This window comes from Lissotriton helveticus, chromosome 1_2, assembly GCF_964261635.1.
Source record: "Lissotriton helveticus chromosome 1_2, aLisHel1.1, whole genome shotgun sequence".
Taxonomy (NCBI): domain Eukaryota; kingdom Metazoa; phylum Chordata; class Amphibia; order Caudata; family Salamandridae; genus Lissotriton; species Lissotriton helveticus.
This window is the reverse complement of record NC_136058.1, coordinates 416,551,849-416,578,009: the sequence shown is the minus strand read 5'-3', so window position 1 is coordinate 416,578,009 and position 26,161 is coordinate 416,551,849. Positions and strand designations below refer to the sequence as shown.

At 48.2% G+C, this 26,161-nt stretch overlaps 1 protein-coding gene across 1 annotated transcript in view; it reads left to right on the top strand.

Annotated features, from left to right (window-relative positions):
- Nucleotides 1-8,169: 8,169 nt before the first annotated feature.
- The window catches only part of LOC144807127 (uncharacterized), a 65,881-nt gene continuing 47,889 nt past the window's right edge, over nt 8,170-26,161 (top strand). Inside the window, exon 1 of the mRNA XM_078673068.1 lies at nt 8,170-8,239. The gene's annotated coding sequence lies outside the window, so the exon portion shown is untranslated. The remainder of the gene's footprint in view (nt 8,240-26,161) is intronic.

Sequence of the window (26,161 nt, the reverse complement as noted above, 5' to 3'; positions counted from 1 at the left end):
TTGCAGCTAGATTTCATCCACATGGAAAGGTGCAACAATTTGAAATACGTACTCGTTGTTGTTTGTGCCTTTTCGAGATGGGTAGAAGCATATCCCCTGAAAGACAACACTGCCTTATCCACAGCTAAAGCCCTTGTCAAAGAATTTTCCCCTAGATTTGGAATGCCGAGAATGGTCTGGAGTGACAATGGGAGTGAATTTGTGGGTCGAATGATGAATAAAGTATGTGAAGGGCTAGGCATCCAGCAGAAATTTCACGCTGCAAATCACCCCCAATCAGCTGGACTAGTAGAATGCTATAATGGCACGCTAAAGCTAAAATTAGCCAAGGTCCAAGCGAGCTCTGGTCTTAAATGGCCTGACGCTCTGCCTTTAGCACTCCTATCAACCAGAATGACTGTGCATTCGCGAGTGGGACTTAGTCCGTATGAAATAGTGTTCGGCCGTCCGGCCAACATATGGGGAGTGCCAAGGCCGACAAAATTCAGTGAAATCGAACACCCTGTACTGCTTGACTATTTGTATGAATTGACGGCTAAATTGCGTGTTTTACACCAACAGGTTCACGATACTCTTCCTCAGGTCTCTGAAGCTCAAGGACACCAGATCGATCCTGGATCCTGGGTGCTGGTCAAGAATTTCCAGCGAACAAAGAATGACCAGCCCCGGTAGACCGGCCCTCACCTAGGTCTTCTCTCAACGAGATCAGCCGTTCGAGTGGAAGGAAAGAAACACTGGATCCACGGTGTACACTGCAAGAGGGTACCTTTGCCTCTGCCGTACGACCGGTGGGTCCAGGAGGATGTCGCTGACTCAGAGACCGAAACTGTGCCCCGTTTTCTGCCTTTCAGTGATGCACGTATAAAAGGAACAATTTCTGAAAAAGAAAGTGACAATCTCTTGCAAGAAGCTGTGCCACCGTCAATTTGATTGGACACTACAGAGCCTGAACTCCTTTTCCAAGACCAGACAATACCCGGGAAGAAACGATATAATCTGAGGCCGAGAACTATGAACTAATAAAAATATTCCTTTTCTTTGCTATTTTTGAAAGTGCAGCTCTCCCATCTGAGAAACTTTTTTTATTTTTGTTTTTCGAACCACCATCCACATTCCCCTGTAGGGTCGCGGTTGCCCAAGTCTTTGGGGTGCAGCTGAAGACGTTAGGTCGACAGTTCTGGTTGGTCTAAGGGAGTTGCCCTGGACTGACAGAAGCATTCCTTAGCATAGAACACCCTACCATCGCGAGCAGCATTTTAGAGAGGATGGAGTTTTTCGAGATGGAGAGACCTGCCAAAACTATGAACTTTAAATCCAGAATATGTAGACTGATGACCACGAAACGCTTTTTGATACTATGTATTTTCATGTTATTCAGTGTAATGATGTTTTTAATAGGATATGTTTTATTCTCTTTTCGAGTGACATTTGCACCCACTACATCGCCCATACCTCCTTCTTCTACTGTTTCCTCACATTCTTTTCAACCTCTTCCTGAACATGAATCCGCTAGGAGATTAGAGTTTATTAATAACTCCTTTGTTCAGCTTTTACACCAACACCAACTAGTAATGAACACGACTAACTGTTGGGTGTGTGGTCTTATGCCCCATACTATTGATAAAGGTATCCCTTACATGGTCCTGCCATTCAGTCACAATGGTTCTGTGTGGGCATACAGAACAATGTTCATCTACGCACATGAAGTCTACCCCCTACGTTCTGTGAAAGACAATCCTAGGAATAGTGCTCTAGTTAAGGGTATTGTAGACATGATTAGGGAAGATATTTCCTATGAGACTATCCCGAGAGATGAGACACTAGTTTATATAGGATGGAACGTGACAGGATATGGAGTTACTCTGAGTGAGAAACAGCAAGCTAAGAGATCTTCCCCGATTTGGATTGTACCCCATCAGGGTCACTTATGTCTGCAAGGTACTGGCAAGAATCCCAGAGCTCAGTTAGGGAAGAGCATCTGCACTGAAACGTATGTTTTTGCGTCTCAGACTTCCCATTCGTTCCTAGCAGCTAAGGGTACCTATTTCATCTGCCATGATAGAGCCTATACATGGTTGCCCCCTGACTTTTCGGGCACATGTTTTGTTTCGTTCCTGTTGCCTCCCACCTACACAGCTGCGGCAGATTAACACAAGACAAGGATAGTTAGAGGTGTCTTCAGTAAAGAGGACACTGCAGGACAAGAATTTGGAGACTTCGTGAAGGGTTTTCTGCCGTTCTGGGGACCCATGGTTAACAGCAGGAACATAAGGCAATTGACAAGGGTGGTTGAGTCCACCGTAGTTGAAACTACAGGTGCTCTTAGTAACTTGACTGCTGAGCTCCAATCAGATCGTCTTATGACCCTTCAGAACAGGGTCGCGTTAGACGTCATACTTGCAGACCGAGGTGGGGTATGTAGAGTGATCCAATCGAGTTGCTGTGTTTTCATTCCAGTAAACGCTACAACAGTGTACCAGGACATCTCCAAACTGCATAAGATTTCCGAATCTATTCATGTGGATAAAGGAGATTGGTCGTTGATGGGATGGTTCTGGGAACTGATATCCGCCTGGGGATGGAAAATTCTGATGGTCATTGGGATGATCTTATCCATTCTTTTCCTGTTCTGTCTGTGCGTACAGTGTGCTCCTGCAATATGTGGCCTCTGTGCTACATCGTGTGTAAGGAAACCTGTATCAAGGGACGAGCTAAGTAATAGGATGATGCTACAGCAACATCTCAATGACTTTAGGAATATAGACCTGGACTCAGATTAGCGTGAGTATAGGTTTCTTGCCTATGTAAGGGCAAAAGGAGGGTCTGTAGTACTTAAAATTCTGGACCTGTGTTATAAACATCGTCGTATCATGACGATTTTGATATCAGAAGACCAAGAATGGCTAGTACACTATGCACAAGCATTTTCGTTATGTTCGAGTGATGATTTCACCCTGAAATCGTAGTTTTCGTCCTGAACCCTTGGGTTCCATTTTGTGTACGACAGCCATTTTGTGAGTTGCCCTCACATAGGCAGATGACTAAGGCCAAACACGATTCTAAAGGACACGTACACCTTTGCTGACTTCTCTGTGACCTGGGCAAGCTGACTCCACTGCCCAAGGCCAAACCTGTTCGGTCAGTTCCTCTCCCTGTGGCCGAACGAGATAGTATCAAGGCACAACATGCCATAAACCTTTTCATCGCACACAAACCACGCCTAATCTTGCACACACCTGTCCCTGTTTCCTACTTTATAACTTGCTTTACGAGGAGGAGGTGCCCGTTTTTATTGGGGGTCCGTCGATATCTGATGAAATACTGGGCCTTGCCGGATAATTGATTGTGGGCTGGACAAACTGAAATATGGGCTTGTCATCATGACTCTGCTTTTTCTTTGTAGTGAAAATATGTGAATGGTCAACTGTAAAACAAAGAATGTTTGCCTAAAGCGTAATATTTTGTATAAAAAGAGAAGGCTGGCTTTGTAAGATTGAGCAGTCTCCTGAGAATATACACCGTGTTGTACTTCTAGGATACATGTTACTTGGTTGCAGCCAATAAATTCGATCTTTGACTTCACCAAGAAGACTCTGTGTTTCTGTAGTCTAGAACAGGAAGGAATCGAAGTCTTAGGGTGTTGTCCCTGGCACCGCTGGGTTACAGGTTCCGAAAAACCCAGTACTTCAAGCCCCTGAGTGTGTAATCCTGCTCGGGACTTTTGAGACTAATCGGCGTAAGGCAGGGCATGAACTGATTTTTATTTCTATGACGGTTTTACAAATGTGTATTGCGGCTGCCTGGGTGGATGCTAATGCACCGACTTTTCAACAATGACTTGGTAGGTGGTTAGCAATGTCTAGAAACAGCCATATATAGGCGAAAAGGGAGGAATCAGCATAAAAAAGGTATGAAAATCTGGGACCCCTCTCCGTGTCTGGATTCAAACTCAAAGTGAAGATTGAAGATGGAGTAAGAATTTTCACTTTATTGAATCTGCACAAATCACCTTAGGATAAATCTTTTTTTCCGGGATTATTTTAGTCTTTTGTAGTAAATTCTATTGTCATCCGAAATGTGAGATGGAAGCAGTTTATTGCCTTACATGAAATAATGTAAAGAACTTTGAGAAGTAGGTGATGTATTAACTCTTACTCCTGTCTGCGTGGGGGAGGGGTGGGGTGAAAAATGCAAAATGATTATAGATTCACCTTGTCAAGTGACGCTATTCCATACATTAAAGGGGCTGAAAGATGGAAATGGATCAGGACATTCCCCTCATTCCCTCATTCTGAGGATAAACACGTGCCTCGTGTGTAGCGCCTCGATTCTGGGGACTGGGATTAAAGTGCCTGGGTCCAAGCCACCGTCCTGCCCCCGGGGGGGGCGCCTCTGGGCAGGTCCAGGGGAGCAGTGTCTCTCTTCGGGGCCTGTGTATAGCGCCCCGAGGCTCAGGGTGGAGTCAGAGGCGCTGGATGGAGTGGAATGACCTCTGGGCTCCTCTGTCCTTAATGAGAATCCTTCACCGAGAGGCCTGTCCCGATGAGGGACAGAGGAGGAGAGGCCTGTCCAGGGGTGCATAGGAGGAAAGGCCTGTCCAGAGGAGGGGCAGAGGAGGAGAGGCCTGTCCAGGGGTGCAGAGGAGGTGAGGCCAGTCCAGAGGAGCAGTTTCTCTCCTGTGCATAGCGCCCGAGGCTCAGGGCGGAGTCAGAGGTGCTGGATGGGGTGGAAGGAACTCTGGGCTCCTCTGTTCTTAATGAGAATCCTTCACCGAGAGGCCTGTCCAGAGGAGGGGCAGAGGAGGAGCTGCCTGTTCAGAGGAGGGGCAGAGGAGGAGAGGCCTGTCCAGAGGAGGAGCAGAGGAATTGAGGCCTGTCCAGAGGTGCAGAGGAGGAGAGGCCTGTCCAGGGGATCAGTGTCTCTCTTCTAGGCCTGTGCATAGCGCCCCGAGGCTCAGGGCGGAGTCAGAGGCGCTGGATGGGGTGGAATGAACTCTGGGCTCCTCTGTCCTTAATGAGAATCCTTCACGAGAGGCCTGTCCAGAGGAGGGGCAGAGGAGGAGAGGCCTGTCCAGGGGTGCAGAGGAGGAGAGGCCTGTCCAGGGGAGGGGAGGCCAGCCCAGGGGAGGGGCAGAGGAGGAGAGGCCTGTCCAGGAGGCAGAGGAGGTGAGGCCTGTCCAGAGGAGGGGCAGAGGAGGTGAGGCCTGTGCAGGGGAGCAGAGGAAGAGAGGCCTGTCCAGGGGTGCAGAGGAGGTGAGGCCTGTCCAGGGGTGCAGAGGAGGAGTGGCCTGTCCAGGGATGCAGAGGAGGAGAGGCCTGTCCAGGAGGGCAGAGGAGGTGAGGCCTGTCCAGGGGATCAGTGTCTCTCTTCAAGGCCTGTGCATAGCGTCCTGAGGCTCAGGGCGGAGTCAGAGGCGCTGGATGGGGTGGAATGAACTCTGGGCTCCTCTGTCCTTAATGAGAATCCTTCACCGAGAGGCCTGTCCAGAGGAGGGGCAGAGGAGGAGAGGCTTGTCCAGAGGAGGGGGAGAGGAGGAGAGGCCTGTCTAGAGGAGGAGTCAGGAAAGGCCTGTCCAGGGGTGCAGAGGAGGTGAGGCCTGCCCAGAGGAGGTGCAGAGGAGGAGAGGACTGTCCAGGGGTGCAGGGGGGTGAGGCCTGTCCAGGGGTGCCGAGGAGAGAGGACTGTCCAGGGGTACAGAGGAGGAGAGGCCTGTCCAGAGGAGGGGCAGAGGAGGAGAGGCCTGTCCAGGGGGGAGAGGAGGTATGGCCTGTCCAGAGGAGGGGCAGAGGTGGAGAGGCCTGTCCATGGGTGCAGAGGAGGTGAGGCCTGTCCGGGGTTGCAGAGGAGGAGAGGCCTGTCCAGGGGTGCAGAGGAGGAGAGTCCTGTCCAGGGGTGCAGAGGAGGTGAGGCCTGTCCAGGGGTGCAGATGAGGAGAGGCCTGTCCAGGGGTGCAGAGGAGGAGAGGCCTGTCCAGGGGAGCAGAGGAGGCGAGGCCTGTGCAGGGGAGCAGAGGAGGAGAGTCCTGTCCAGGGGTGCAGAGGAGGTGAGGCCTGTCCAGGGGTGCAGATGAGGAGAGGCCTGTCCAGGGGTGCAGAGGAGGTGAGGCCTGTCCAGGGGTGCAGAGGAGGAGTGGCCTGTCCAGGGATGCAGAGGAGGAGAGGCCTGTCCAGGAGGGCAGAGGAGGTGAGGCCTGTCCAGGGGATCAGTGTCTCTCTTCAAGGCCTGTGCATAGCGTCCTGAGGCTCAGGGCGGAGTCAGAGGCGCTGGATGGGGTGGAATGAACTCTGGGCTCCTCTGTCCTTAATGAGAATCCTTCACCGAGAGGCCTGTCCAGAGGAGGGGCAGAGGAGGAGAGGCTTGCCCAGAGGAGGGGGAGAGGAGGAGAGGCCTGTCTAGAGGAGGAGTCAGGAAAGGCCTGTCCAGGGGTGCAGAGGAGGTGAGGCCTGCCCAGAGGAGGTGCAGAGGAGGAGAGGACTGTCCAGGGGTGCAGGGGGGTGAGGCCTGTCCAGGGGTGCCGAGGAGAGAGGACTGTCCAGGGGTACAGAGGAGGAGAGGCCTGTCCAGAGGAGGGGCAGAGGAGGAGAGGCCTGTCCAGGGGGGAGAGGAGGTATGGCCTGTCCAGAGAAGGGGCAGAGGTGGAGAGGCCTGTCCATGGGTGCAGAGGAGGTGAGGCCTGTCCGGGGTTGCAGAGGAGGAGAGGCCTGTCCAGGGGTGCAGAGGAGGAGAGTCCTGTCCAGGGGTGCAGAGGAGGTGAGGCCTGTCCAGGGGTGCAGATGAGGAGAGGCCTGTCCAGGGGTGCAGAGGAGGAGAGGCCTGTCCAGGGGAGCAGAGGAGGCGAGGCCTGTCCAGGGGTGCAGAGGAGGAGAGGCCTGTCCAGGGGTGCAGAGGAGGTGAGGCCTGTCCAGGGGTGGAGAGGAGGTGAGGCCTGTCCGGGGATGCAGAGGAGGTGAGGCCTGTCCATGGGTGCAGAGGAGGTGAGGCCTGTCCGGGGTTGCAGAGGAGGAGAGGCCTGTCCAGGGGTGCAGAGGAGGAGAGGCCTGTCCAGGGGTGCAGAGGAGGAGAGGCCTGTCCAGGGGTGCAGAGGAGGAGAGGCCTGTCCAGAGGAGGAGAGGAGAAGAGGCCTGTCCAGGGGGCAGAGGAGGAGAGGCCTGTTCAGGGGGGCAGAGGAGGAGAGGCCTGTCCAGGGGTGCAGAGGAAGAGAGGCCTGTCCAGGGGTCAGAGGAGGTGAGGTCTGTACAGGGGTCACAGGGGGTGAGGTCTGTCCTGAGGAGGTGAGGCCTGTCCAGGGGTGCAGAGGAGGTGAGACCTGTCCAGGGGTGCAGAGGAGGTGAGGCCTGTGCATAGCGCCCCGAGGCTCGGGGCAGAGTCAGAGGCGCTGTATGGGGTGGAATGAACTCTGGGCTCCTCTGTCCTTAAAGAGAATCCTTCACCGAGAGGCCTGTCAAGAGGAGGGGCAGAGGAGGTAAGGCCTGTCCAGGGGTGCAGAGGAGGAGAGGCCTGTCCAGGGGTGCAGCGGAAGCAAGGCCTGTCCAGGGGTGCAGAGGAGGTGAGTCCTGTCCAAGGGGGTGCAGAGGAGATGAGTCCTGTCCAAAGGGGTGCAGAGGAGGTGAGGCCTGTCCAGGGGGTGCAGAGGAGGTGAGATCTGTTGTCAAGGGTTGTGTTTACTGACAGTGCCGACACTCCCAGGAGCAGAATGATGAGATTTTTCAAATTCCACCACTGGTTTTCCCACAGCCACCAACTGAAGAGTTAACTAGTGGCCGTGCGAACCCAGCCGGGGGAAAGAGGAATGGGACAGAGAAGAGACTGCCTGACCTTCTGGCTCTTCCACTCTACACTTCCTTTCTGCCTTACTCCATTTTATTCCTTTCTTACTCCATCTTCAAGTATGACTGGAAATCGCTGTAAAGGAAAAGCACACCATTACTAATTTCCTTCAATTCCTTTTCCACTTTCTTACTCTCTTTCTCTCTATTTCCTTACTCAGAGTGCCTATGTCTTTTGCTCCTCATCTATTCTTCAATATAAGTATTTTATTCTTTGGTAACCTGCATTATAAACAACATTTTACCACCCTTTAACTCTGTGAGTTCATTTATTCTTTTTCACTCATTCGTTCATTCACTCTCTGCCTTACTTTCTTATCTTCTGAATTCGTCTTACTTCTCCCTTAGAAACCTTCTGGAGCCTCCGGCGTCAATCAAGCAACAAAGAAATTAAGAACTGAAGTATTCAATGGGTAAGAATTAATTCTTCTCTTTATATTTCTTTTTTCCTATTTACTTTAAATTGGTATTTCTCTCTAGTTTTAAATTACCGAACTAATAACCGACGCACCGAAGTGCTCTAACCTGCGCCTAATCCTGGCACAAAATTGCACTATTTCTATCTAACTAGACTACAGAAAGAACGTGACTAATCTCTGAAAATCCGTTGGTGAAGTGTCTCGGTTCTAAAATCAACCGGCGCACTTCACAGCAGGTCTAGACCTCACGCCCGTGTCCAGGAACTCAGGACTAGACCGGCAACTTCCACCGTGGTCCTCCCTGTTGGTAGTACAGCGGAGAATGCCCGGTTCCGCGCTATAATGACCCGCGACCTTTTGCGAGCAGGTGATCTTTGCAATGCCGGTTCAATGGCAGATACAGCGAGACAAAGAAGAGCTTTGATTCCTTTTTCCTGCACCATGACACCTGTCCAGGGGGTGCAGAAGAGGTGAGGCCTGTACTGTGCTGAGGAGGTGAGACCTGTTCAGGGGGTGAAGAGAAGTTGAGGCCTGTCCTGGGCCGGGGGTGCAGTGGAGGTGCGGCCTATCCAGGAGGCCTATGCCGAGGCATTGAAGGGTGGTGTGTCGCTGGCATCTATAAGTGATGCAGTCATTTCAGTACCCCCTAAGCCTGGAAGAAACCCTGTAAGTGTACATCTTATCGCCCTCTGCCACTGCATAACAGTGATAATAAATTACTGCCTGAGGTGATGCGACTCGGCTATCCTTCCTACTAGAGAAAATAGTCTCCCCTGTACAGTTGGGATTTGTCCCACATAAATCCACAGCCGTTCATCTACGGACGGTATTTGCAGTATTTGCAGTGCTGCATCAGGTAAACCCAAACATGAAGTCAGCTGATGCCGAGAAGGCGTTTGACTCCCTGGAGTAGCCTTTTATGATCGAGATGTGTAGGCGGCTTGGTATGTCAGGGAGTTTAAGATCATGTATGATGCTGCTGGACACACAGCCAATGGCCTGCGTTTACGTAAATGGGCTCAACTCAGACGCCATTCAGATCGCCTGGGGCACTGGGCTTAGTGTTATAATTTCTGATGTCTGCGTCTCAAACTGGAGGGTCGCTAATTTGAATCCTGGTTGGTGCACTAGGGAATAGTGACTTGTATATTTTTACAGTGCTGTGAGGTCTGCGCGTGAGAGACAGCACTTTGAATAGGAAAGCCAATAGTTTAAAGAAAGAATTCACCAAAATATAAAATAGGCTACACAAATTATAGGATGGGCTGTACAGAGTATAAGATCAGTCAAGCATAATTTGCAAAAAGAGAAAACGTGCAAATTCTTACTGTGCTATCAGATGTTACATTTTTAGTAACCACAATCATACTGTAGCTAGTGTTAACCTTTTTTTAAGGTTTCCATGAAAATACTGCATTAAAGAAGTACTGATAACACCCTCGCAGTAATCTTAAAAAGAATTATATCAGCATACTACGATTCTTTGCCGCCACCAAACAAGCAAACTGACCCAGAAGTTACAAGTTAGCCACGGCGACTCTGGGCCATTGCTTACATTGATGGCCCATCCCAGGTCTCTAGCCCTCTGGACAGCTATCTAAACAGAGGACATGCCCTTTTGAGAAGCTGGTAACCCCAGTGCTTCTTTGAACAGTTAATTTATTGTGGCGCTCCATTTTAAGCGACCAACTCTCACCCCAGTGGCCTCCCTCCTCAACATGGTGCGATGTTTGGGTGACATTCGTTCCGCAAATTCCTGAAGCGTGCATAAAGCACAAGCCCAAAATCCATCAGCCTACATCTTCCAGGATCAACACCTAACGAGAAGAACAAACTCAGAATTCAAATGTTTTGATAGACCAATGTCATAGTCAGAGTTTGATGCGCTGTAGTCGTTCACCATATTAGCAGGTCTTTTATAATTAGGCGATCCTACCTGGAGACGGTTGTTATGTGGTCACTATTAATAAGGGTTTATTGTCCGCCATTGCGGATACACTGTCTACCTTGATACTTCTGCTTTTCCTTAACCTTTGTGTTGTTCTACAAGTACCAGTAACCTTTATAAGACAAGTTGGTAAGCTTTATAATGTTGTCTATCAGTTTTCGCTTTATCCCCTTCTTGTAAAATATGCAAACCAAACTTGAAATAAGTACACTTTGTTGTGAGAATAGCTATTGTTGCCGCTGATTTCCTTTATTTCAGCACAGCAATGCCTCTATTATAAATTGAACATTGATTATTCAAATAGTATTGATTTAATTCCAGAATGACTTTTGCACCATTAAGTCGATAAATAATACGTTGACCTCATATTTGAGTTGGATCAGTTTATCCTGTTAGAGTCCTGTCCTTCGTCGTCGTTTTCTAGTGAGCGGCCTAGGCTCTAGAGGATCATAGGGCTCTCCCCCTCCCTTTGCTTCAACAGTGTTTGCCTTTAGAGATGCTGATATGGAGTTCGGAGACCTGCAGTTAAGCAGCTTGAATGAGTGAATGAAATCCATGCTGGTGGTTTGAGCTGGGAACATGCCTTTCATGTTTATTTCTTCCATCTAGCCTCCTTCAAGGTACATACATTGTCAGATAAGGGAAAGAAAGAGTAGGGTTTGCCTAGTACTAAACAGTTTCCGTCTGATGAACACAGAACTACTTTTTCCAAAGGTTATTACTTGGCCACGTTACATTCTGGTGAATAGTCCATGAGAGTGGGCGCTGTGTACCCCTCCCTCCCACCAGAGGCAATGTCTACGTAGTAATCAAACTCTCATGTCATCGGTAGGCTAAGGGTAAGATTTATTCACCACTCACCCAACTGCACCAGAAACATAACTGCTGGGAAAACTCCTGGCAACGCATCAACAACAACATTCCAGGAGCCGCTGGAAGGAATCTTTAGTTAAAGATGCATCACCACAGTCTGGGCCCATTTTTAAAAGAACAGTTTTACTTACAACTTTCAGATGGCTGTAAATACCCCTGATCTTGGACATAAATGGGGGGAGAGGCATAAATTTACTTAGTGATTCCTGAAGCTCACTATTTCACAAATTGTAGGTCAGGGTTAAACACAGAGTCTCCTGGTTGCACAGTTTCCTAGTGCAGTAAACCGCACGTGGGGTGGTGGTGATTGTGAGGGGGAGGCCGAGGGACTACAATCCCAGAATAATGACCTGTATAGTGGCCCTGTCGTGAAATAACATTTGGTGATATTTCCAGCATCTTTTAGGTAAAGTGGTAAAACCGGGATTAAATGTTATGTCTCCCCTTGGCCCCTCCTAGGATGTTTGGTCTGTGTGTAAAGGCACTTTCGTGTTCTGGATTCATGTGAGGTGCAGAGCCCATTTCAGGTGTCTCCCTGTATCTAAGTAGCCTCTAAAGTTGTGCGCTGTTCCATAACGTTAGTGATACTCTGCATTCTCTCTTCTCACTGCATGTCCCGTCGCTGCTTTTTAGAGTCACTCCTCGTATTGAAATTCTTTGTAAAGCAGATGGCCCTTGTAGGGAAGATTATAATCTCTCTGACACCCCTTGGTACGTAATATCCCATACTTGGGCCCAAAAAAAATGACTCTGCATGATTTACTCTATGGTAATACTTCCTTAAAACATTGCTCATTTTGCCCATGCTTCAGTCCATATGAAACTAGTCTTTGCCCTCCAATCCTCCTGTCCACACAGTACCCTGGATCCCTCCAGGTATTACATGCTCACCTGCATCAGATTCTCCTAGTACCTGGCCTGTGTTATTGCATTGTTTGCATCAGATTCTCATAGTGGTTGGCCCATGTTATTGCATTGTTTGCATCAGATTCTATTGGTGCTTGGGCCGTGTTATTGCATTGTTTGCATCAGATTCTCTTGGTGCCTGGCCCGTGTTATTGCATTGTTTGCATCAGATTCTCATAGTGGTTGGCCCATGTTATTGCATTGTTTGCATCAGATTCTCTTGGTGCCTGGCCTGTGTTATTGCATTATTTGCTTCAACGCTAGTGCCTGGCCCATGTTATTGCATTGTTTTTGTCAGTGTTGGACTTGGCCCTCTTGGCAGGGTCATCCCTGAACTTTTTGCCTTCCTCCAATATTCTCTCTGACCTGTTTTTGTTGGTTTAATGACTCTGGGCACTTTACCACTGCTGACCAGTGCTAAAGTGCATATGCTCTCCCTATATAAAGTGTAACTGTGATTGATTTCCATGATTGGTTCATTGGATTTACTGTCAGTCCCCAGTAAAGTGCACCAGGAGTGCCAGGGCTTGTAAATGCCAATACTGCTAGTGGGCCTGCAGCGCTGGTTGCGCCACCCACAGAAGCAGCCTTTCAAAATGTGTCTAGGGTCTGCCACTGCAGAACCTGCGTGCAGTCTGGTACTGTCATGCTGGCTGGGCAAGTGCACACACTTGCCAGCCTCTAAACCTTCCCTTAACTTCATATTAGTCACCCCTATGGTAGGCCCAAGGGCAGGGTGCATTGTAAGTATAAAGTAGGACATGCTCTGATGTGTGTGGCATGTCCTAATAGTGAATTACAGCCAAATTCGTTTTTCACTATTGTAAGGCTACCTGTTCTCTTAGGCCAAGATGGGCTGCTGGAATTATTACACTCTATAATCTCAGCAGGCTCAGGGAACATGGTAGAAAGTAAAGTTTAGTATGCCTGAACTCAGAATAATAAAATACTTCTTTTAGTAAAGTTTATTTAATATCCTGTGTTTGCAAATGCTACTTTTAGAAAGCTAACATTTGCTTGCTTAACCATGTCAGCCCGCCTCTGCTAGGATGTGTATCTGACTGTCTGGGTTATGTGAGTGACAGGGCTGGGGGATGACAGGTGGTGAATGCCAGGATTACACCTTGGTGGGAGGTGGGAGTGCCCCTGGACTCTGAATAGGGCTGTGCTCTGCCACCACAATGCTGGCTCCGCCCCCTGGGGAGCGACTGATGACTCAGCCGACACCTGGCACAGAAAGGGAGAAGCACTGTCAACAAGGTACTCCTGGCTGCCCCTGTTCACACAATGCCGGTTCCAACTCCTGTGGAGCGTCTGATGTGCCTGCCCCTCACACTGAAAGCAGAAACCAGAGTACACCCAACAAGTGCTCAGAGACTGAAAGAAGTTATGCAGAGGCCCCCTTGGCCTGTAAGAACAAAGAAAATGCTGTATAAAAGTAGGAGCCCTGCTCCTTGTGAATCAGAATCCTGTTTCCCACAGTGAACCTCTGCCCAACTAGAATGAGAAGAAGATGCTGGAAGGACTGGCCTGCTGCTTGCCTTGCTGAGGAAGGAGAGGAGAGGACTTGCTGAAAAGACTTTGTAGACTTGTGCTGAAACTTTCTCCAAGGGCATGTCTGAGCTTGCCCCCTGACTTGAACCCCAGGACCAGTGGGTTATTTGTGTCTTCGCTCGTTTTAACCTTCGAGCCATGTGTAGCTCCCGCTGGAGTTGAGTCTGCGCCCCCATCGGCCCCTCCTAGGGCTGTGGCACTTATGAGCTCGCCTGCCCTTCACTCGTGAGAGCCTCGCTCCTTGGAGTCGCTCTCTGCCCCCGGGTCAGGCTGCCTGCTCCTCTGCCCCTGCCTGCCACTGGAGCGCGCTGAGCGCTCACTCACCCCTCCCGCCGGAATTCCTTTGCGGACGGTGACCTAAGCCGAGACTGCAGCCTGCACGTGTCACATGTCCTGCTGTCCCCGCTCGCCAAACCAAAGACTTTACAGGCCATGCTGCCCCCCTGGTTGGGAGACCCCAGTACCATCTGTACCAGGGTCGTGGGCCGCGCCTGCCTGTGTGTATGCACCTGCCGAATTGTAAAGATCCAAGGATACCCCCAACAAAGGAATTCAAACCGGGCTCGGGCCCGCAACGTTTTATTTCCCCGTCAGCCTGTAACTGTGTACTAAGGCCTTCCCTGTGCCTTGGCCCAGGAGGCTCCTCTCATCGCCTCCCTGCTCCTCACCGCAGCCGAGAGCCCCCACCTCCGGAAAAGGCCCGGGGTTCCTCGAGGCTCCTCTCATCGCCTGCTTGCTGCTCCGCAGCTCAGCCCCCACCTCCGGAAAAGGCCCAGGGTTTCTCGAGGCCCCTCTCTGGTCTCCATTCAACCCGCGCCGCGAGATGCGTGAGCATTGGTAGGGCCCGGGGTTTTCTTCCGTGTGGAGCACAGAGGAGCGCTGCGAAGCCCACAGAGGCGCTTGGGAGCGCCCTACCTTCCAGGAACGGGGCAAGAGGCCCCCAATATTGCATAACAAGAACTGTGGCATAATCCTTTCTAAAAGAGTAACTGAACTGCCACAAAAAGAACTATTTTAAGCAAAAGAGACTAAAAGGAAGCAGCTATTAATTCAAAAGAACACTTGCCATTTTCTATGATCTTGTGGCCTAACAAAAATCGTTATATTGGTCTTGTGATAAGTCTTACCTGCATATATATATTTTTACATAAAGAGAATGTATTTTTATATATCTACAGCCTGTTGTCCATTTGTGGGGGATTGGTATGTTTACTGTGTGTGTGATTACAAATGCTTAACTAAGAAACGCCTGGAGAATAGCCTTGGCTGCTCACGCCACGCACCTAGAGGGTGAGCAAGGGTAATTCTAAGGGGTCATCCTTCGCCCTGACTTAGAGGAGAGGGTCCCTGCTTGTCACAAGTGAATACTTGCGCCAAACAGGGACCCCCAATTCTAACAGTCAGATTCTCCTAGTCCCTGGCTCGTGTTATTGCATTGTTTGTGTCTGATTTTGTATTGCCTGGCCTGTGTTACTGCATTGTTTGTTTCAGATTCTCCTAGTGCCTGGCCCGTGTTATTGCATTGTTTGCGTCAGATTCTCCTAGTGCCTGACCTGTGTTATTGCATTATTTGCGCCAATCCAAGTGCCTGGTTCGTGCTATTGCGTTGTTTGTGCCAGATTCTCCTAGTGCCTCGCCTATGTTATTGCATTATTTGCGCCAATCCAAGTGCCTGGTTCGTGCTATTGCGTTGTTTGTGTCCGATTCTCTTAGTTCTTGGCCCGTGTTATTGCATTGTTTGCATCAGATTCTCATAGTGCTTGGCCTGTGTTATTGCATTGTTTGCATCAGATTCTCCTCGTGCCTGGCAAGTGTTATTGCATTGTTTGCATCAGATTCTCCTCGAACCTGGCCTGTGTTATCGAATTGTTTGCATCAGATTCTCCTAGTGCCTTGCCTGTGTTATTGCATTATTTGCTTCAATCCAAGTGCCTGGTCCCTGTTTGAAGGACTAGGCTAATTAAGGCCCAGCGGTGCCAGGGAACAACACCTATAACCTTCGTGGGATACCTGTTTCGGCGCACTAAAGACAGAGACACGGGAGACTTCCTTCGGCGTCAAAGATCAGAGTTTATTACTGCAGGGAGGCAAAAGTCACTAGAAGTACAACAGCGTGTAGGTTCTACGAGTCTGCTTCAAATTGCATATGTGAGTCGCTCTCTTTTATACAAGGTTTTGCCATTGCACAACATGTGAACAAAAGGTTACATCTCAGTTCCCACAATAAACTCAAAAGGATCGCTTTCATGTTTTCAGAACCCCGGAACATAACCACAGTAATATTACCGGTTCCCAACTGTAAAAGCACATCTTCCCACCATTAGGCACATTCCACTTGAGTTGTAAATGAGCAAGAGAAAAGAGACAAGAACAGCTGCTAGGAAGTCAGACACATCTAGAGAAAAGAGTGTGGGGGTAATATTGGAAACATGATCGTAGGATCAAAGAGCTTGATCACAGCACATGCACGGCTGAAACAATAGGCCGGCACGGCAAGATTACCCTCAAGCTGAGCCATTTGCCTCTGCAGTGTCATTCCTCCGGTCATAAAGACGTGTGAAAGGAATATGCGTCTTCCGTATGGCTTGGGAACTAAAGGGGTCATGAGGCGAACAGTTGCCTGCTCGCTGACTACGTGAGGGCAAGAAACAAAATGGATGCCGTATCTAAAATGGAACCCGAGGGTTCAGGTAAGAAACACGTAATTTAGGCGAACCGTGTCAAGTAGTGTAGCGAACACGCGTACACTTACCGAACTCGCCATTTACGGTTCATAGATATCAAACTCGTCCATGTTCGGCAATGCCCAAAACACCGTAACGATTTTCACGGAACCTCGGACGCTCCTTTTGACCTCATGTAGGCAAGCACTAGTCGAAATCATAATCGATCTCGATGTTCATCAGATCATTCAGATGTTGCTGAAACATTATTCTATCCATCAATGCCTCATTGGTAACAGATGGCCTTCTTATACACGTTGTAGCCCAAAGGCCACATAAGGCAGGACCACACTGTACACAAAGACAACACGTGAACAGGAACGTCACAACAACCCCTATAATCATCAGAATCTTCCAACCCCAGGTCGACATCAGGCCCCAAAACCATCCTAGAAGCGTCCAATCTCCCTCGTCCACGTGTATGGACTCCGAGATTTTGTGCAACTTGGAGATGGCTTGATAAACCGTTGGAGCGTTATCAGGTATGAATATACAGCAGCTCGAATGAATGACCTTGCACACACCTCCTCTATCTGCTAGAACAATGTCTAGAACCATACGGTTCTGTAACGTCATAAGCCTATCCGCTGGAAGCTCCGCTGTCAAATTACCAAGGGCACTTGCGGTTATGTTAGCAATTGACTCTACTACACGAGTTAACTGCCTCAGATTTCTGCTGTTGACCATAGGGCCCCAAAACGGTAGGAACCCCTTAAAGAAGTCTCCTGCCTCTTGACCGGTAGTATCTTCTCTGCTAATAACACCTCTCTCAACTCTAGTTCGGTAAAGTCGGAGGCAAGAGATTTGCAATATAGCAGGTACCCGAGAAGTCATGAGGTAACCAGGTAAATGCTCGATCATAACATACAAAATAGGTACCCTTGGCAGTTAGGAAGACAGGGGAAGAGAGCATCGGTAGAACGTAAGTATCCACACAAGCGCTCTTCCCAAGCTGGGCTTTTGGATTTCGGCCACGACCTTGCAGACAAAAGTGGCCTAGGTGAGGTACAATCCAGATTGGAGATGAGCTTTTAAGCTGCCTATCACCCACTGATACACTATACTCAGTCTCACTTAGTTCCCTATAGGCTCGCACCTCCTCCTCTGGGATAAGCGATGCGTCAAAAATATCTCTATCTAAATCAGCAATAGCTATCGCCAGAGACTTGTGGTACGGGCCAGGACCAAAGTTAGCTGAGCGTGGCTCTCGATGGGGGTAGGAATCTAGTGCACTACGAAACATAGTTTGAAATGCTCGGGCTGACCCTTGGGGGCTGTACGGAAGAACGAAATACGGGATACCCCTGTCCATGGTATGTGGCATTAGCCCACACACCCAACAATTTGTAGTATTTACCACCAACTGATGCTGATGCAAAAGTTGCACAAAAGAATTGTTTCTAAATTCTGCACGTCTGACTTGCTCATGTTGGGGCAGTATGTGAAAAGAATGTGGAGAAACAGTAGAGACGAAATTTAGATCATGAGAAGGAGGAGTAGGTATAGTAGAAGGCAACAGTGATTGAAAACCAAAATATACTCCACCCACTAGCAGCATAGATACAGTCAGGAACAACATGAAAACCTGTAGCAAAAAACATCTTGTACGAAACACCTTATTTAACGTAGATCTTTGCGCCGACATTTTCTCTTCTTTCGACAGCTTAGAAAATTCCATCCTCTAACGACCGTCAGCGACGTTCTTGACGCACTTTGTTCTGAGTAGCGATTATCAATCCCCAGGAGTTCCCAGAAATTGACAAAAGAAACCGACCTAGTGTCGATAGCTGCTAAACAGAAGAAAGTACCCGCACGGCCCTACGGCCAACCCAGATGATAGGTTCTAGATAAATTGAACATTCAATTTACTATAAGGTTCTTTGGCTGCACGAAAAAAAAAAAAAAAAGGTACACAATATAAAATGTCCACAATGTTCAGGCAAATGTGAATTCCAAAAATTAATTAAAAAAATTATTTTATTAGTCTTTTGTGCGTGGACGGAAAAAGTATCGGCTGCTCCCAGGGCGAGTCTGATCTTCAAACAGTGGATTGGATGGCAAATGAGTGTACGATCGTTCAGGCAATTGTTTAGCACTCGACTTCTCCGAAGTTGACGGGAAGGAAATTGTTAGAGGGGGATCAACAGGGGTGTCAGATATTGGCTGAGCTTCGCTGAACGGGACCAAACGTTGTGGAGCGTCGGTTTCAGACGAGGAAAAACCTCTTCTCATCCAAGTATCCGCCGGCAAAGGAAACGGGACCTTCTTGGTGTGGGTGGCATGCACCCAGTGCTTCCGTCCCTCTAGCCGAACTGCCGTCCTCGTTGCCAGTAGCACCTGGAAAGGTCCCATAAACCTCGGCTCAAGGTTCCGTTTTCGGCCGAAGTTACGGGTCAAAACCCAGTCCCCTGGCTGGAGCCGATGATCAGGACCCTCTGTTTGTGATGGCAGAGCCTCAAAGACCTGTTGATGAATCAAACTCAATTTAGCAGTCAGATCATGAAGATAATCAATCAACATTGGATATTCAATTCTATCAAATTCTTTAGGCCTCGGGACTCCCCAAATATTAGCAGGACGGCCGAACACAATCTCATATGGGCTAAGCTCTACTCGAGAGTGCACAGTTGCCCTGGTCGATAAGAGAGCTAGAGGCAAAGCATCTGGCCATGATAAACCAGTTGTTGCCTGAATTTTAGCAAGTTTTAGTTTCAGGGTGCCATTGTATCCTTCCACCAAGCCCGCTGACTGAGGATGATTAGCACTATGAAATTTCTGTACTATCCCTAAGCCACGACACACACTCTTCATCACACTCCCCACAAACTCACTTCCGTTGTCCGACCACACAATCCGAGGCATTCCATACCTAGGGAAATACTCTTTGAGCAGAATTTTTGCTGTGGACAGGGCAGTATTATCCTTGAGGGGGTAAGCCTCAATCCATCTGGAGAACGCACATACTACGACCAAGACATACTTCAAATTGTTGCATCTCTCCATGTGGATGAAGTCCAACTGGATAACTTCGAAAGGGCATGTAGGAGGGGCGAAATGACCAGGAGGAGTGGGAGTGCCCTTGCCGGGATTATACATCAAACACACCATACAATTCTTAGCCACTCTCTCTGCACATTTAGTAATACCATCATTCTTCCATACAGGGGACAACAACTTGCACATGCCTTTTGCGCTTATATGTGCTGTACCATGAGCCATTGTAACAACTGCGAGCACATATGCATCCGGTAACATCCATCTCTGTTTCTCTGACAAATCAACCCAACATCCATTCTCATCCAGTCTCCCCGTGCTCTCTTTCCACTTTGTCTTTTCCGTCTCAGTGGCCTCATTCTGTATTCCTTTCACACTCTCAACTGTGTCTTCACACATACTAGTCTCCGTTGGCCATCTCACTGAACTCGTAACATACATTCGATTTGTCAGATCTTTAGCTGTCTCCTTAGCAATCTCATCTGCAAACGCATTACCACGACCAACATCATCCGTCACTTTCCGATGCGCACTACATTTGATTATGGCCACCTGCTAGGCAATGTAAGTGTATCTAGAAGGTCGTTCACAAGCTGTCCATGCTGAATCTTCGTGCCATGCGACGTTAAAAATCCTCTTTCTCTCCACAATCGCCCAAAACTGTGCGCCACACCAAAAGCATACTGGCTGTCGGTAAACACATTCACCCGTTTTCCTCTGGATAACACACACGCTCTCGTCAAGGCGATCAGCTCAGCAGCCTGAGCCGAATTCTGACTCAATCTTGCAGTTTCTACAACCGTACTCAATGTCACTACAGCATACGCGGTCGTCACATCACCATTCGACAACTTAAAACAGGAACCATCCACATATAAAGTACCATCGGGATCTACCAATGGAGTATCTTTCAGGTCAATACAACCCTTTGTTTCCTCCTCAGTTCTCAGATAACAGTCATGTGGTGCTTCACCACTTGACTCCATGTTGATCGGTAACAATGTTGCTGGGTTCAACACATTACATCTTTTTATGCGTATGTGGTTAGCCAGTAACGTCAACTCATACCCAGACAACCTTGCGCTTGTCAAATGTTGAGTTTTTGTTCGGTTCAAGAGAGTGTCAACTGCATGAGGAACCATCACCGTAAGCATATTATCCATGACCAGACCTGCGGATTGTCGAATGGACGCCGCAGCTGCCGCTGTTGCTCTTAAACAACTCGGCAAAGCTCTAGCTACTGGGTCTAAGGTCGAAGAAAAATATGCGCATGGGCGCTGTTTGTCACCAAATTGTTGCGCCAGAACACTCAACGCACAACCATCCCTCTCGTGAACGTACAGTGTAAACGGCTTACTGTAATCAGGAGTACCCAACACAGGAGCCGAACACAACGCATCACGTAATTCAGAGAAACTTTTCTGACACTCTTCAGTCCATGGCAAAGGAGTTGGAACATCCTTGCACGTGAGAGCTAACAATGGTTTCGCCAATAGTGAAAAATTTGGAATCCACTGTCTGCAGTATGACGTAATACCTAGAAAGGCACGTACATCTCTCTGAGTTTTTGGCACAGTCATTCGAGAAATCGCTGCAATTCTCTCTGGGGTCAACCTTCTCCCTTCTTTCGACAATAAGTGACCTAAGTAGGTTACTTCTTGGCAACAATATTGCAGCTTGGAAGGTGACACCTTGTGATGTAAGTCATGTAGATAGTGCAATAATGATACTGTAGCCGTTTTGCAAATAGCCTCCGTATCAGCTGCCACTAATAGGTCGTCAACGTATTGAATCAAAGCCGCACCCGTCGGTAACACAAATGCATCCAATTGACTTTTAAGTGCTTGGCTATAGATCGACGGACTTTCACAATAGCCTTGTGGTGCGCGTTTTAGTCTGAAACTGCGACCACCTAATGAAAATCCGAATAGGTCTCTGCTTTCCTCGGCGATCGGGATACTAAAGAAAGCATTCTTCAGGTCGATCACCGTGAACCAGGAGGCAGAAGCTGGAATCAGGGTCAACAAAGCCGTTATATCAGGGACCACGGGAAACTGTGGGATCACTATTTTATTCACTTCTCTCAAATCAATTATGAAACGATACACAGGAGGTTTAGATGGATCAGTGCGTTTTAAAATTGGTAGTACAGGACTATTACACACATTTCCTCGAGTTTCTTCAACAACATCCTTTTTGATCAGGTCGTGTACAATCGCTAATAGCGCTCGTTCTCCCTCAATGGAGATACGATACTGTGGTATACGTGGCAGTCGCACATTTGGTTTCAGCTTGATCATATAAGGGGGGATGTCCAAGAGACCCACGTCATTGGGACCTGTGGCCCATAGAGACGCAGGAAGGGAGCTCAATTGCGGTGGGAATTTATCGACCGACAAGTACATAGGAGAGATTACTCTCCGACCTAATGTAAGCTCCACTCCTCCAGGGGAGCAATACAAAGTCGCATATAACCGTTTTAACAAATCCAAACCCAAAAGATTCTCACCACAACCAGTAGATAGAATCAATGGAGCCTCCAGCTCACGAGGGCCAATCGTAAGTGGCAAAGGGCTGGAAACAGGATTGCTAACAGGGGCGCCAGAAAATCCAACGGAAACATTTGTTAAGCCAGACAAAGGTGCGCCAAGGAGTTTCGAATGCATGATGGAACTTTTCGTCGCACCAGTGTCTAACAGAAAAGGCTCAACTACGCCAGAAGTAGCTACTGCGACGTAAGGCCCACTCTGATCAACCGGAACTGATACTACTCCCTCTCTTTGTCGGTGGCTGTCCTAGTAATGATCGTTTGCAACAGTCTCATGTTCTGCGTAGTAATCGTCCACATGATACTGTGTAGATCTAACTGACCCCGCATTTCGCTGGTCAAAACAATTATTCGTATCTGATGAATTCTGAGGGCGATCATTCTGATTGTGAATGGTACCGCGGCCTCTACCTCGAGATGCTTGTTGAGGACCACCACGACTACCACGTGCCGATATACCATTAAGTCGATCACGCAAAGCCGGGCAATCATATTTTATATGTCCCTCTCTTCTACAATATGCGCACTGATTATACCCAAGTGTAGATCTATAGTCAGAGGAATCAGATCGTGACTGCGTTCTGGAGGACTGTGACTGCGGCCTATACTGCTGTTGCGAATCATTGTGATTCGAACGTGGAGGATACGCTTGCTGCAACAGAACCTTCGTTTTAAGCTCTTTCGTTTTCTTGTCTGAACGATCACTTTCTTCTTTCTCCCTATTTTCATAATATTGAGCCGTTGCTAATATCTGTGCAGTGGTTGAAACAGCCCATGCACTTTCTGAATTTTTCAATTTGTTGCATAGTTCAGGCAACAAATTCGCTACAAATTTGTCAACAAATAACCGTTGACCTCCCTCAGTACCCATGTCCTGACCACTATGATCAACAAATGCCTCTTCGAACCTCGTAAAGAAATCAGAGACACTCTCATCCTTCTTCTGTTTACAAGCTGCTAATTTATCCCAGTTCACCTTCATCGCCGGCATGAGAGTTTTCATGAGTGTAATGATTTTCTGAGGTAAATCTAAAATTAACTGATCAGGCTTAGCCCCACCAACTTGTAATCCATCAGCCGCTAATAGTGCTGCCCAATCACCACCTAACTCGTTTGCATGATTTGCTTGGCGAATTTTCGCCCAAACCGGTTGCGGTACGACATTACCAAACAGCATGTCGATGTCGGCAAGGTTCATAACAGAAGCGTCCACCAATTGGGATAACTCCTTATAGTAACCAGCCGGATTCTTACGCGGATCTGGCAAAGATTGCTTCACTTGCAAAACTTCGGATCGTTTCCATGGGAGGTGTATCCAAACTCTTCGGAAGTGCGGTAAAACCGGAGGGTGAGCTTGTGGATCACCTGGCACCCAAAGTGGCGGAACCTCTCGCATAGGATACTGACCAGGAGCCGCTTTCCAAGTTTCTAGGTCGTTATCAAACGATACTTGAGAAGGCATGGTGGATCTAAATGCTAACAATCGCTCTAAGGCACGTCGTACATCTCCACCTACGATCATACCGTTCGAAAATTGACTCTGAAGCTCAGTCACATCGGGCGGTACGGTATCTAAATCATCATTATACCATTGCTCCCTCAAAAAGTTACACATTTCTTCGAACACGAATCTCTGTGTAGGCTCATTAAACTGAGAAAATGTGTCGAAGACCACACGTGGAGGGTAATTAACAGGATGTCTTATCCACCTATGTGCCATTGTCACTAACGTCTCTCTCTCCCTTCCACCAGGGATTTGACTTCGTCTCTGAGAAGTTTCAGAAACACTGGGTGGTAGTATCGATCCAGATAGTGGTGAATAGAGCGTAGCAACAGTATTAGGAATACGGGTACGAGCAGAAGGAGGAGAAGGAAAAAGAACAGGAGCGACAATATTAGAAGTGAACGTAGGAACAGCAGAGACAGACGAGACAGTCGAAGTAGCAGACACTAGCGGTTGAGGAGGTACAGGCAAAGGTGCAGTAGGAATAGGAACAGGTGGTGGGACAAACGTAGGATCAACAACGGGCTGACCAGCAGCCGCCGGAACAACAGGAGGGACAACAGGAGGAACGACAGGCGGGACAACTGGAGGAGCTACAGGGGCTGTAGCACCCTGTGCATAAGGAGGTGGCGAGTTCATGAAATACGTTAACAGGGGATCCTCCTTCGGATCCTCCTCTTTCTTATCAGGACTAGTTGGTAAAACCGGATAACATTTGTCTATCCTCATGTGATGTAATCTAGTAGAAACTTCTATTTCTTTTTCTTCTTTATCTCGCTGACATTGTTGTACAACTTGCATTATTGGAACAAACCCTTCTCTTCGATCCTTTTTAAGCCGTTTGATTTCTTTCTGCTTGGCCTCTTTACGCCACAACCGAAAAGAATCAAACATAGCTGGCCTAGCTTTCCTTTTAAATAATTTAGCTTCAAGATTATCTAAAATCGTAAGTTCAAAACTTCCATGCGGTGGCCAACTAAGGACACCATCTCTTTTCGTGTAACGGACCCAATATTTATTATAAATAATAGGACCCACACCATGTCGACTATAGAGCTCATATATCGGAGTTCCAACTGGAGGTATCGGACACGAGTCCTCCAATCGGGAATCCTTGTTGCAACATTTAAGAAAACCAAGAAATCCACTATGGCTAGGCATCGTGCACGCTCACCTAGTATCAAACTTCAAGGGTTACCGAAGTACTAAATCTTCGTGAAAGACAAAACCCTCGGTTTTTGGCAATTGCAATCGTCAAATAACAACTAAGGACCAACAACTAAGAACCACAAATGCAATGGAACCATGCATACAACAAAGCTTAAAAAAGCTGCAACAACCACTAAGGACTGGGAGCGACCCACAAATACTTAACTGAGAGCTTCAATGGCGTCACCAGGAAGGCCCGTCTATCGTCTCGCTTGTACGAAAGGTCTACACCGGGCGTCGAAAACAGGTCGACAGTCAGGGCATCGGTCCGTCGCAGCCGTCAGGAGGCGGGAATCTTCGCGGGAAAAATCTTCCGACCACTTATTTCGACAACAGGATCGATGAAGCGGGGTGCACCTTTTCCTCGGAGATTTCACACGAAGTTCCTCACAATCGTCAGGCTTTGGACCGGTACCGCCGATGTCGCCCCGAGTTGGGCGCCAACTGAAGGACTAGGCTAATTAAGGCCCAGCGGTGCCAGGGAACAACACCTATAACCTTCGTGGGATACCTGTTTCGGCGCACTAAAGACAGAGGCACGGGAGACTTCCTTCGGCGTCAAAGATCAGAGTTTATTACTGCAGGGAGGCAAAAGTCACTAGAAGTACAACAGCGTGTAGGTTCTACGAGTCTGCTTCAAATTGCATATGTGAGTCGCTCTCTTTTATACAAGGTTTTGCCATTGCACAACATGTGAACAAAAGGTTACATCTCAGTTCCCACAATAAACTCAAAAGGATCGCTTTCATGTTTTCAGAACCCCGGAACATAACCACAGTAATATTACCGGTTCCCAACTGTAAAAGCACATCTTCCCACCATTAGGCACATTCCACTTGAGTTGTAAATGAGCAAGAGAAAAGAGACAAGAACAGCTGCTAGGAAGTCAGACACATCTAGAGAAAAGAGTGTGGGGTAATATTGGAAACATGATCGTAGGATCAAAGAGCTTGATCACAGCACATGCACGGCTGAAACAATAGGCCGGCACGGCAAGATTACCCTCAAGCTGAGCCATTTGCCTCTGCAGTGTCATTCCTCCGGTCATAAAGACGTGTGAAAGGAATATGCGTCTTCCGTATGGCTTGGGAACTAAAGGGGTCATGAGGCGAACAGTTGCCTGATCGCTGACTACGTGAGGGCAAGAAACAAAATGGATGCCGTATCTAAAATGGAACCCGAGGGTTCAGGTAAGAAACACGTAATTTAGGCGAACCGTGTCAAGTAGTGTAGCGAACACGCGTACACTTACCGAACTCGCCATTTGCGGTTCATAGATATCAAACTCGTCCATGTTCGGCAATGCCCAAAACACCGTAACGATTTTCACGGAACCTCATGTTATTGCATTGTTTGTGTCAGATTCCCTTAGTTCTTGGCCCAGTTTATTGCATTGTTTGCTTCAGGTTCTCATAGTGGTTGGCCCGTGTTATTGCATTGTTAGCATCAGATTCTCTTGGTGCTTGGCCCGTGTTATTGCATTGTTTGCATCAGATTCTCTTGGTGCCTGGCTTGTGTTATTGCAATGTTTGCATCAGATTCTCTTGGTGCCTGGCCTGTGTTATTGCATTATTTGCTTCAACGCTAATGCCTGGCCCATGTTATTGCATTGTTTTTGTCAGATTCTCCTAGTCCCTGGCTCGTGTTAATGCATTGT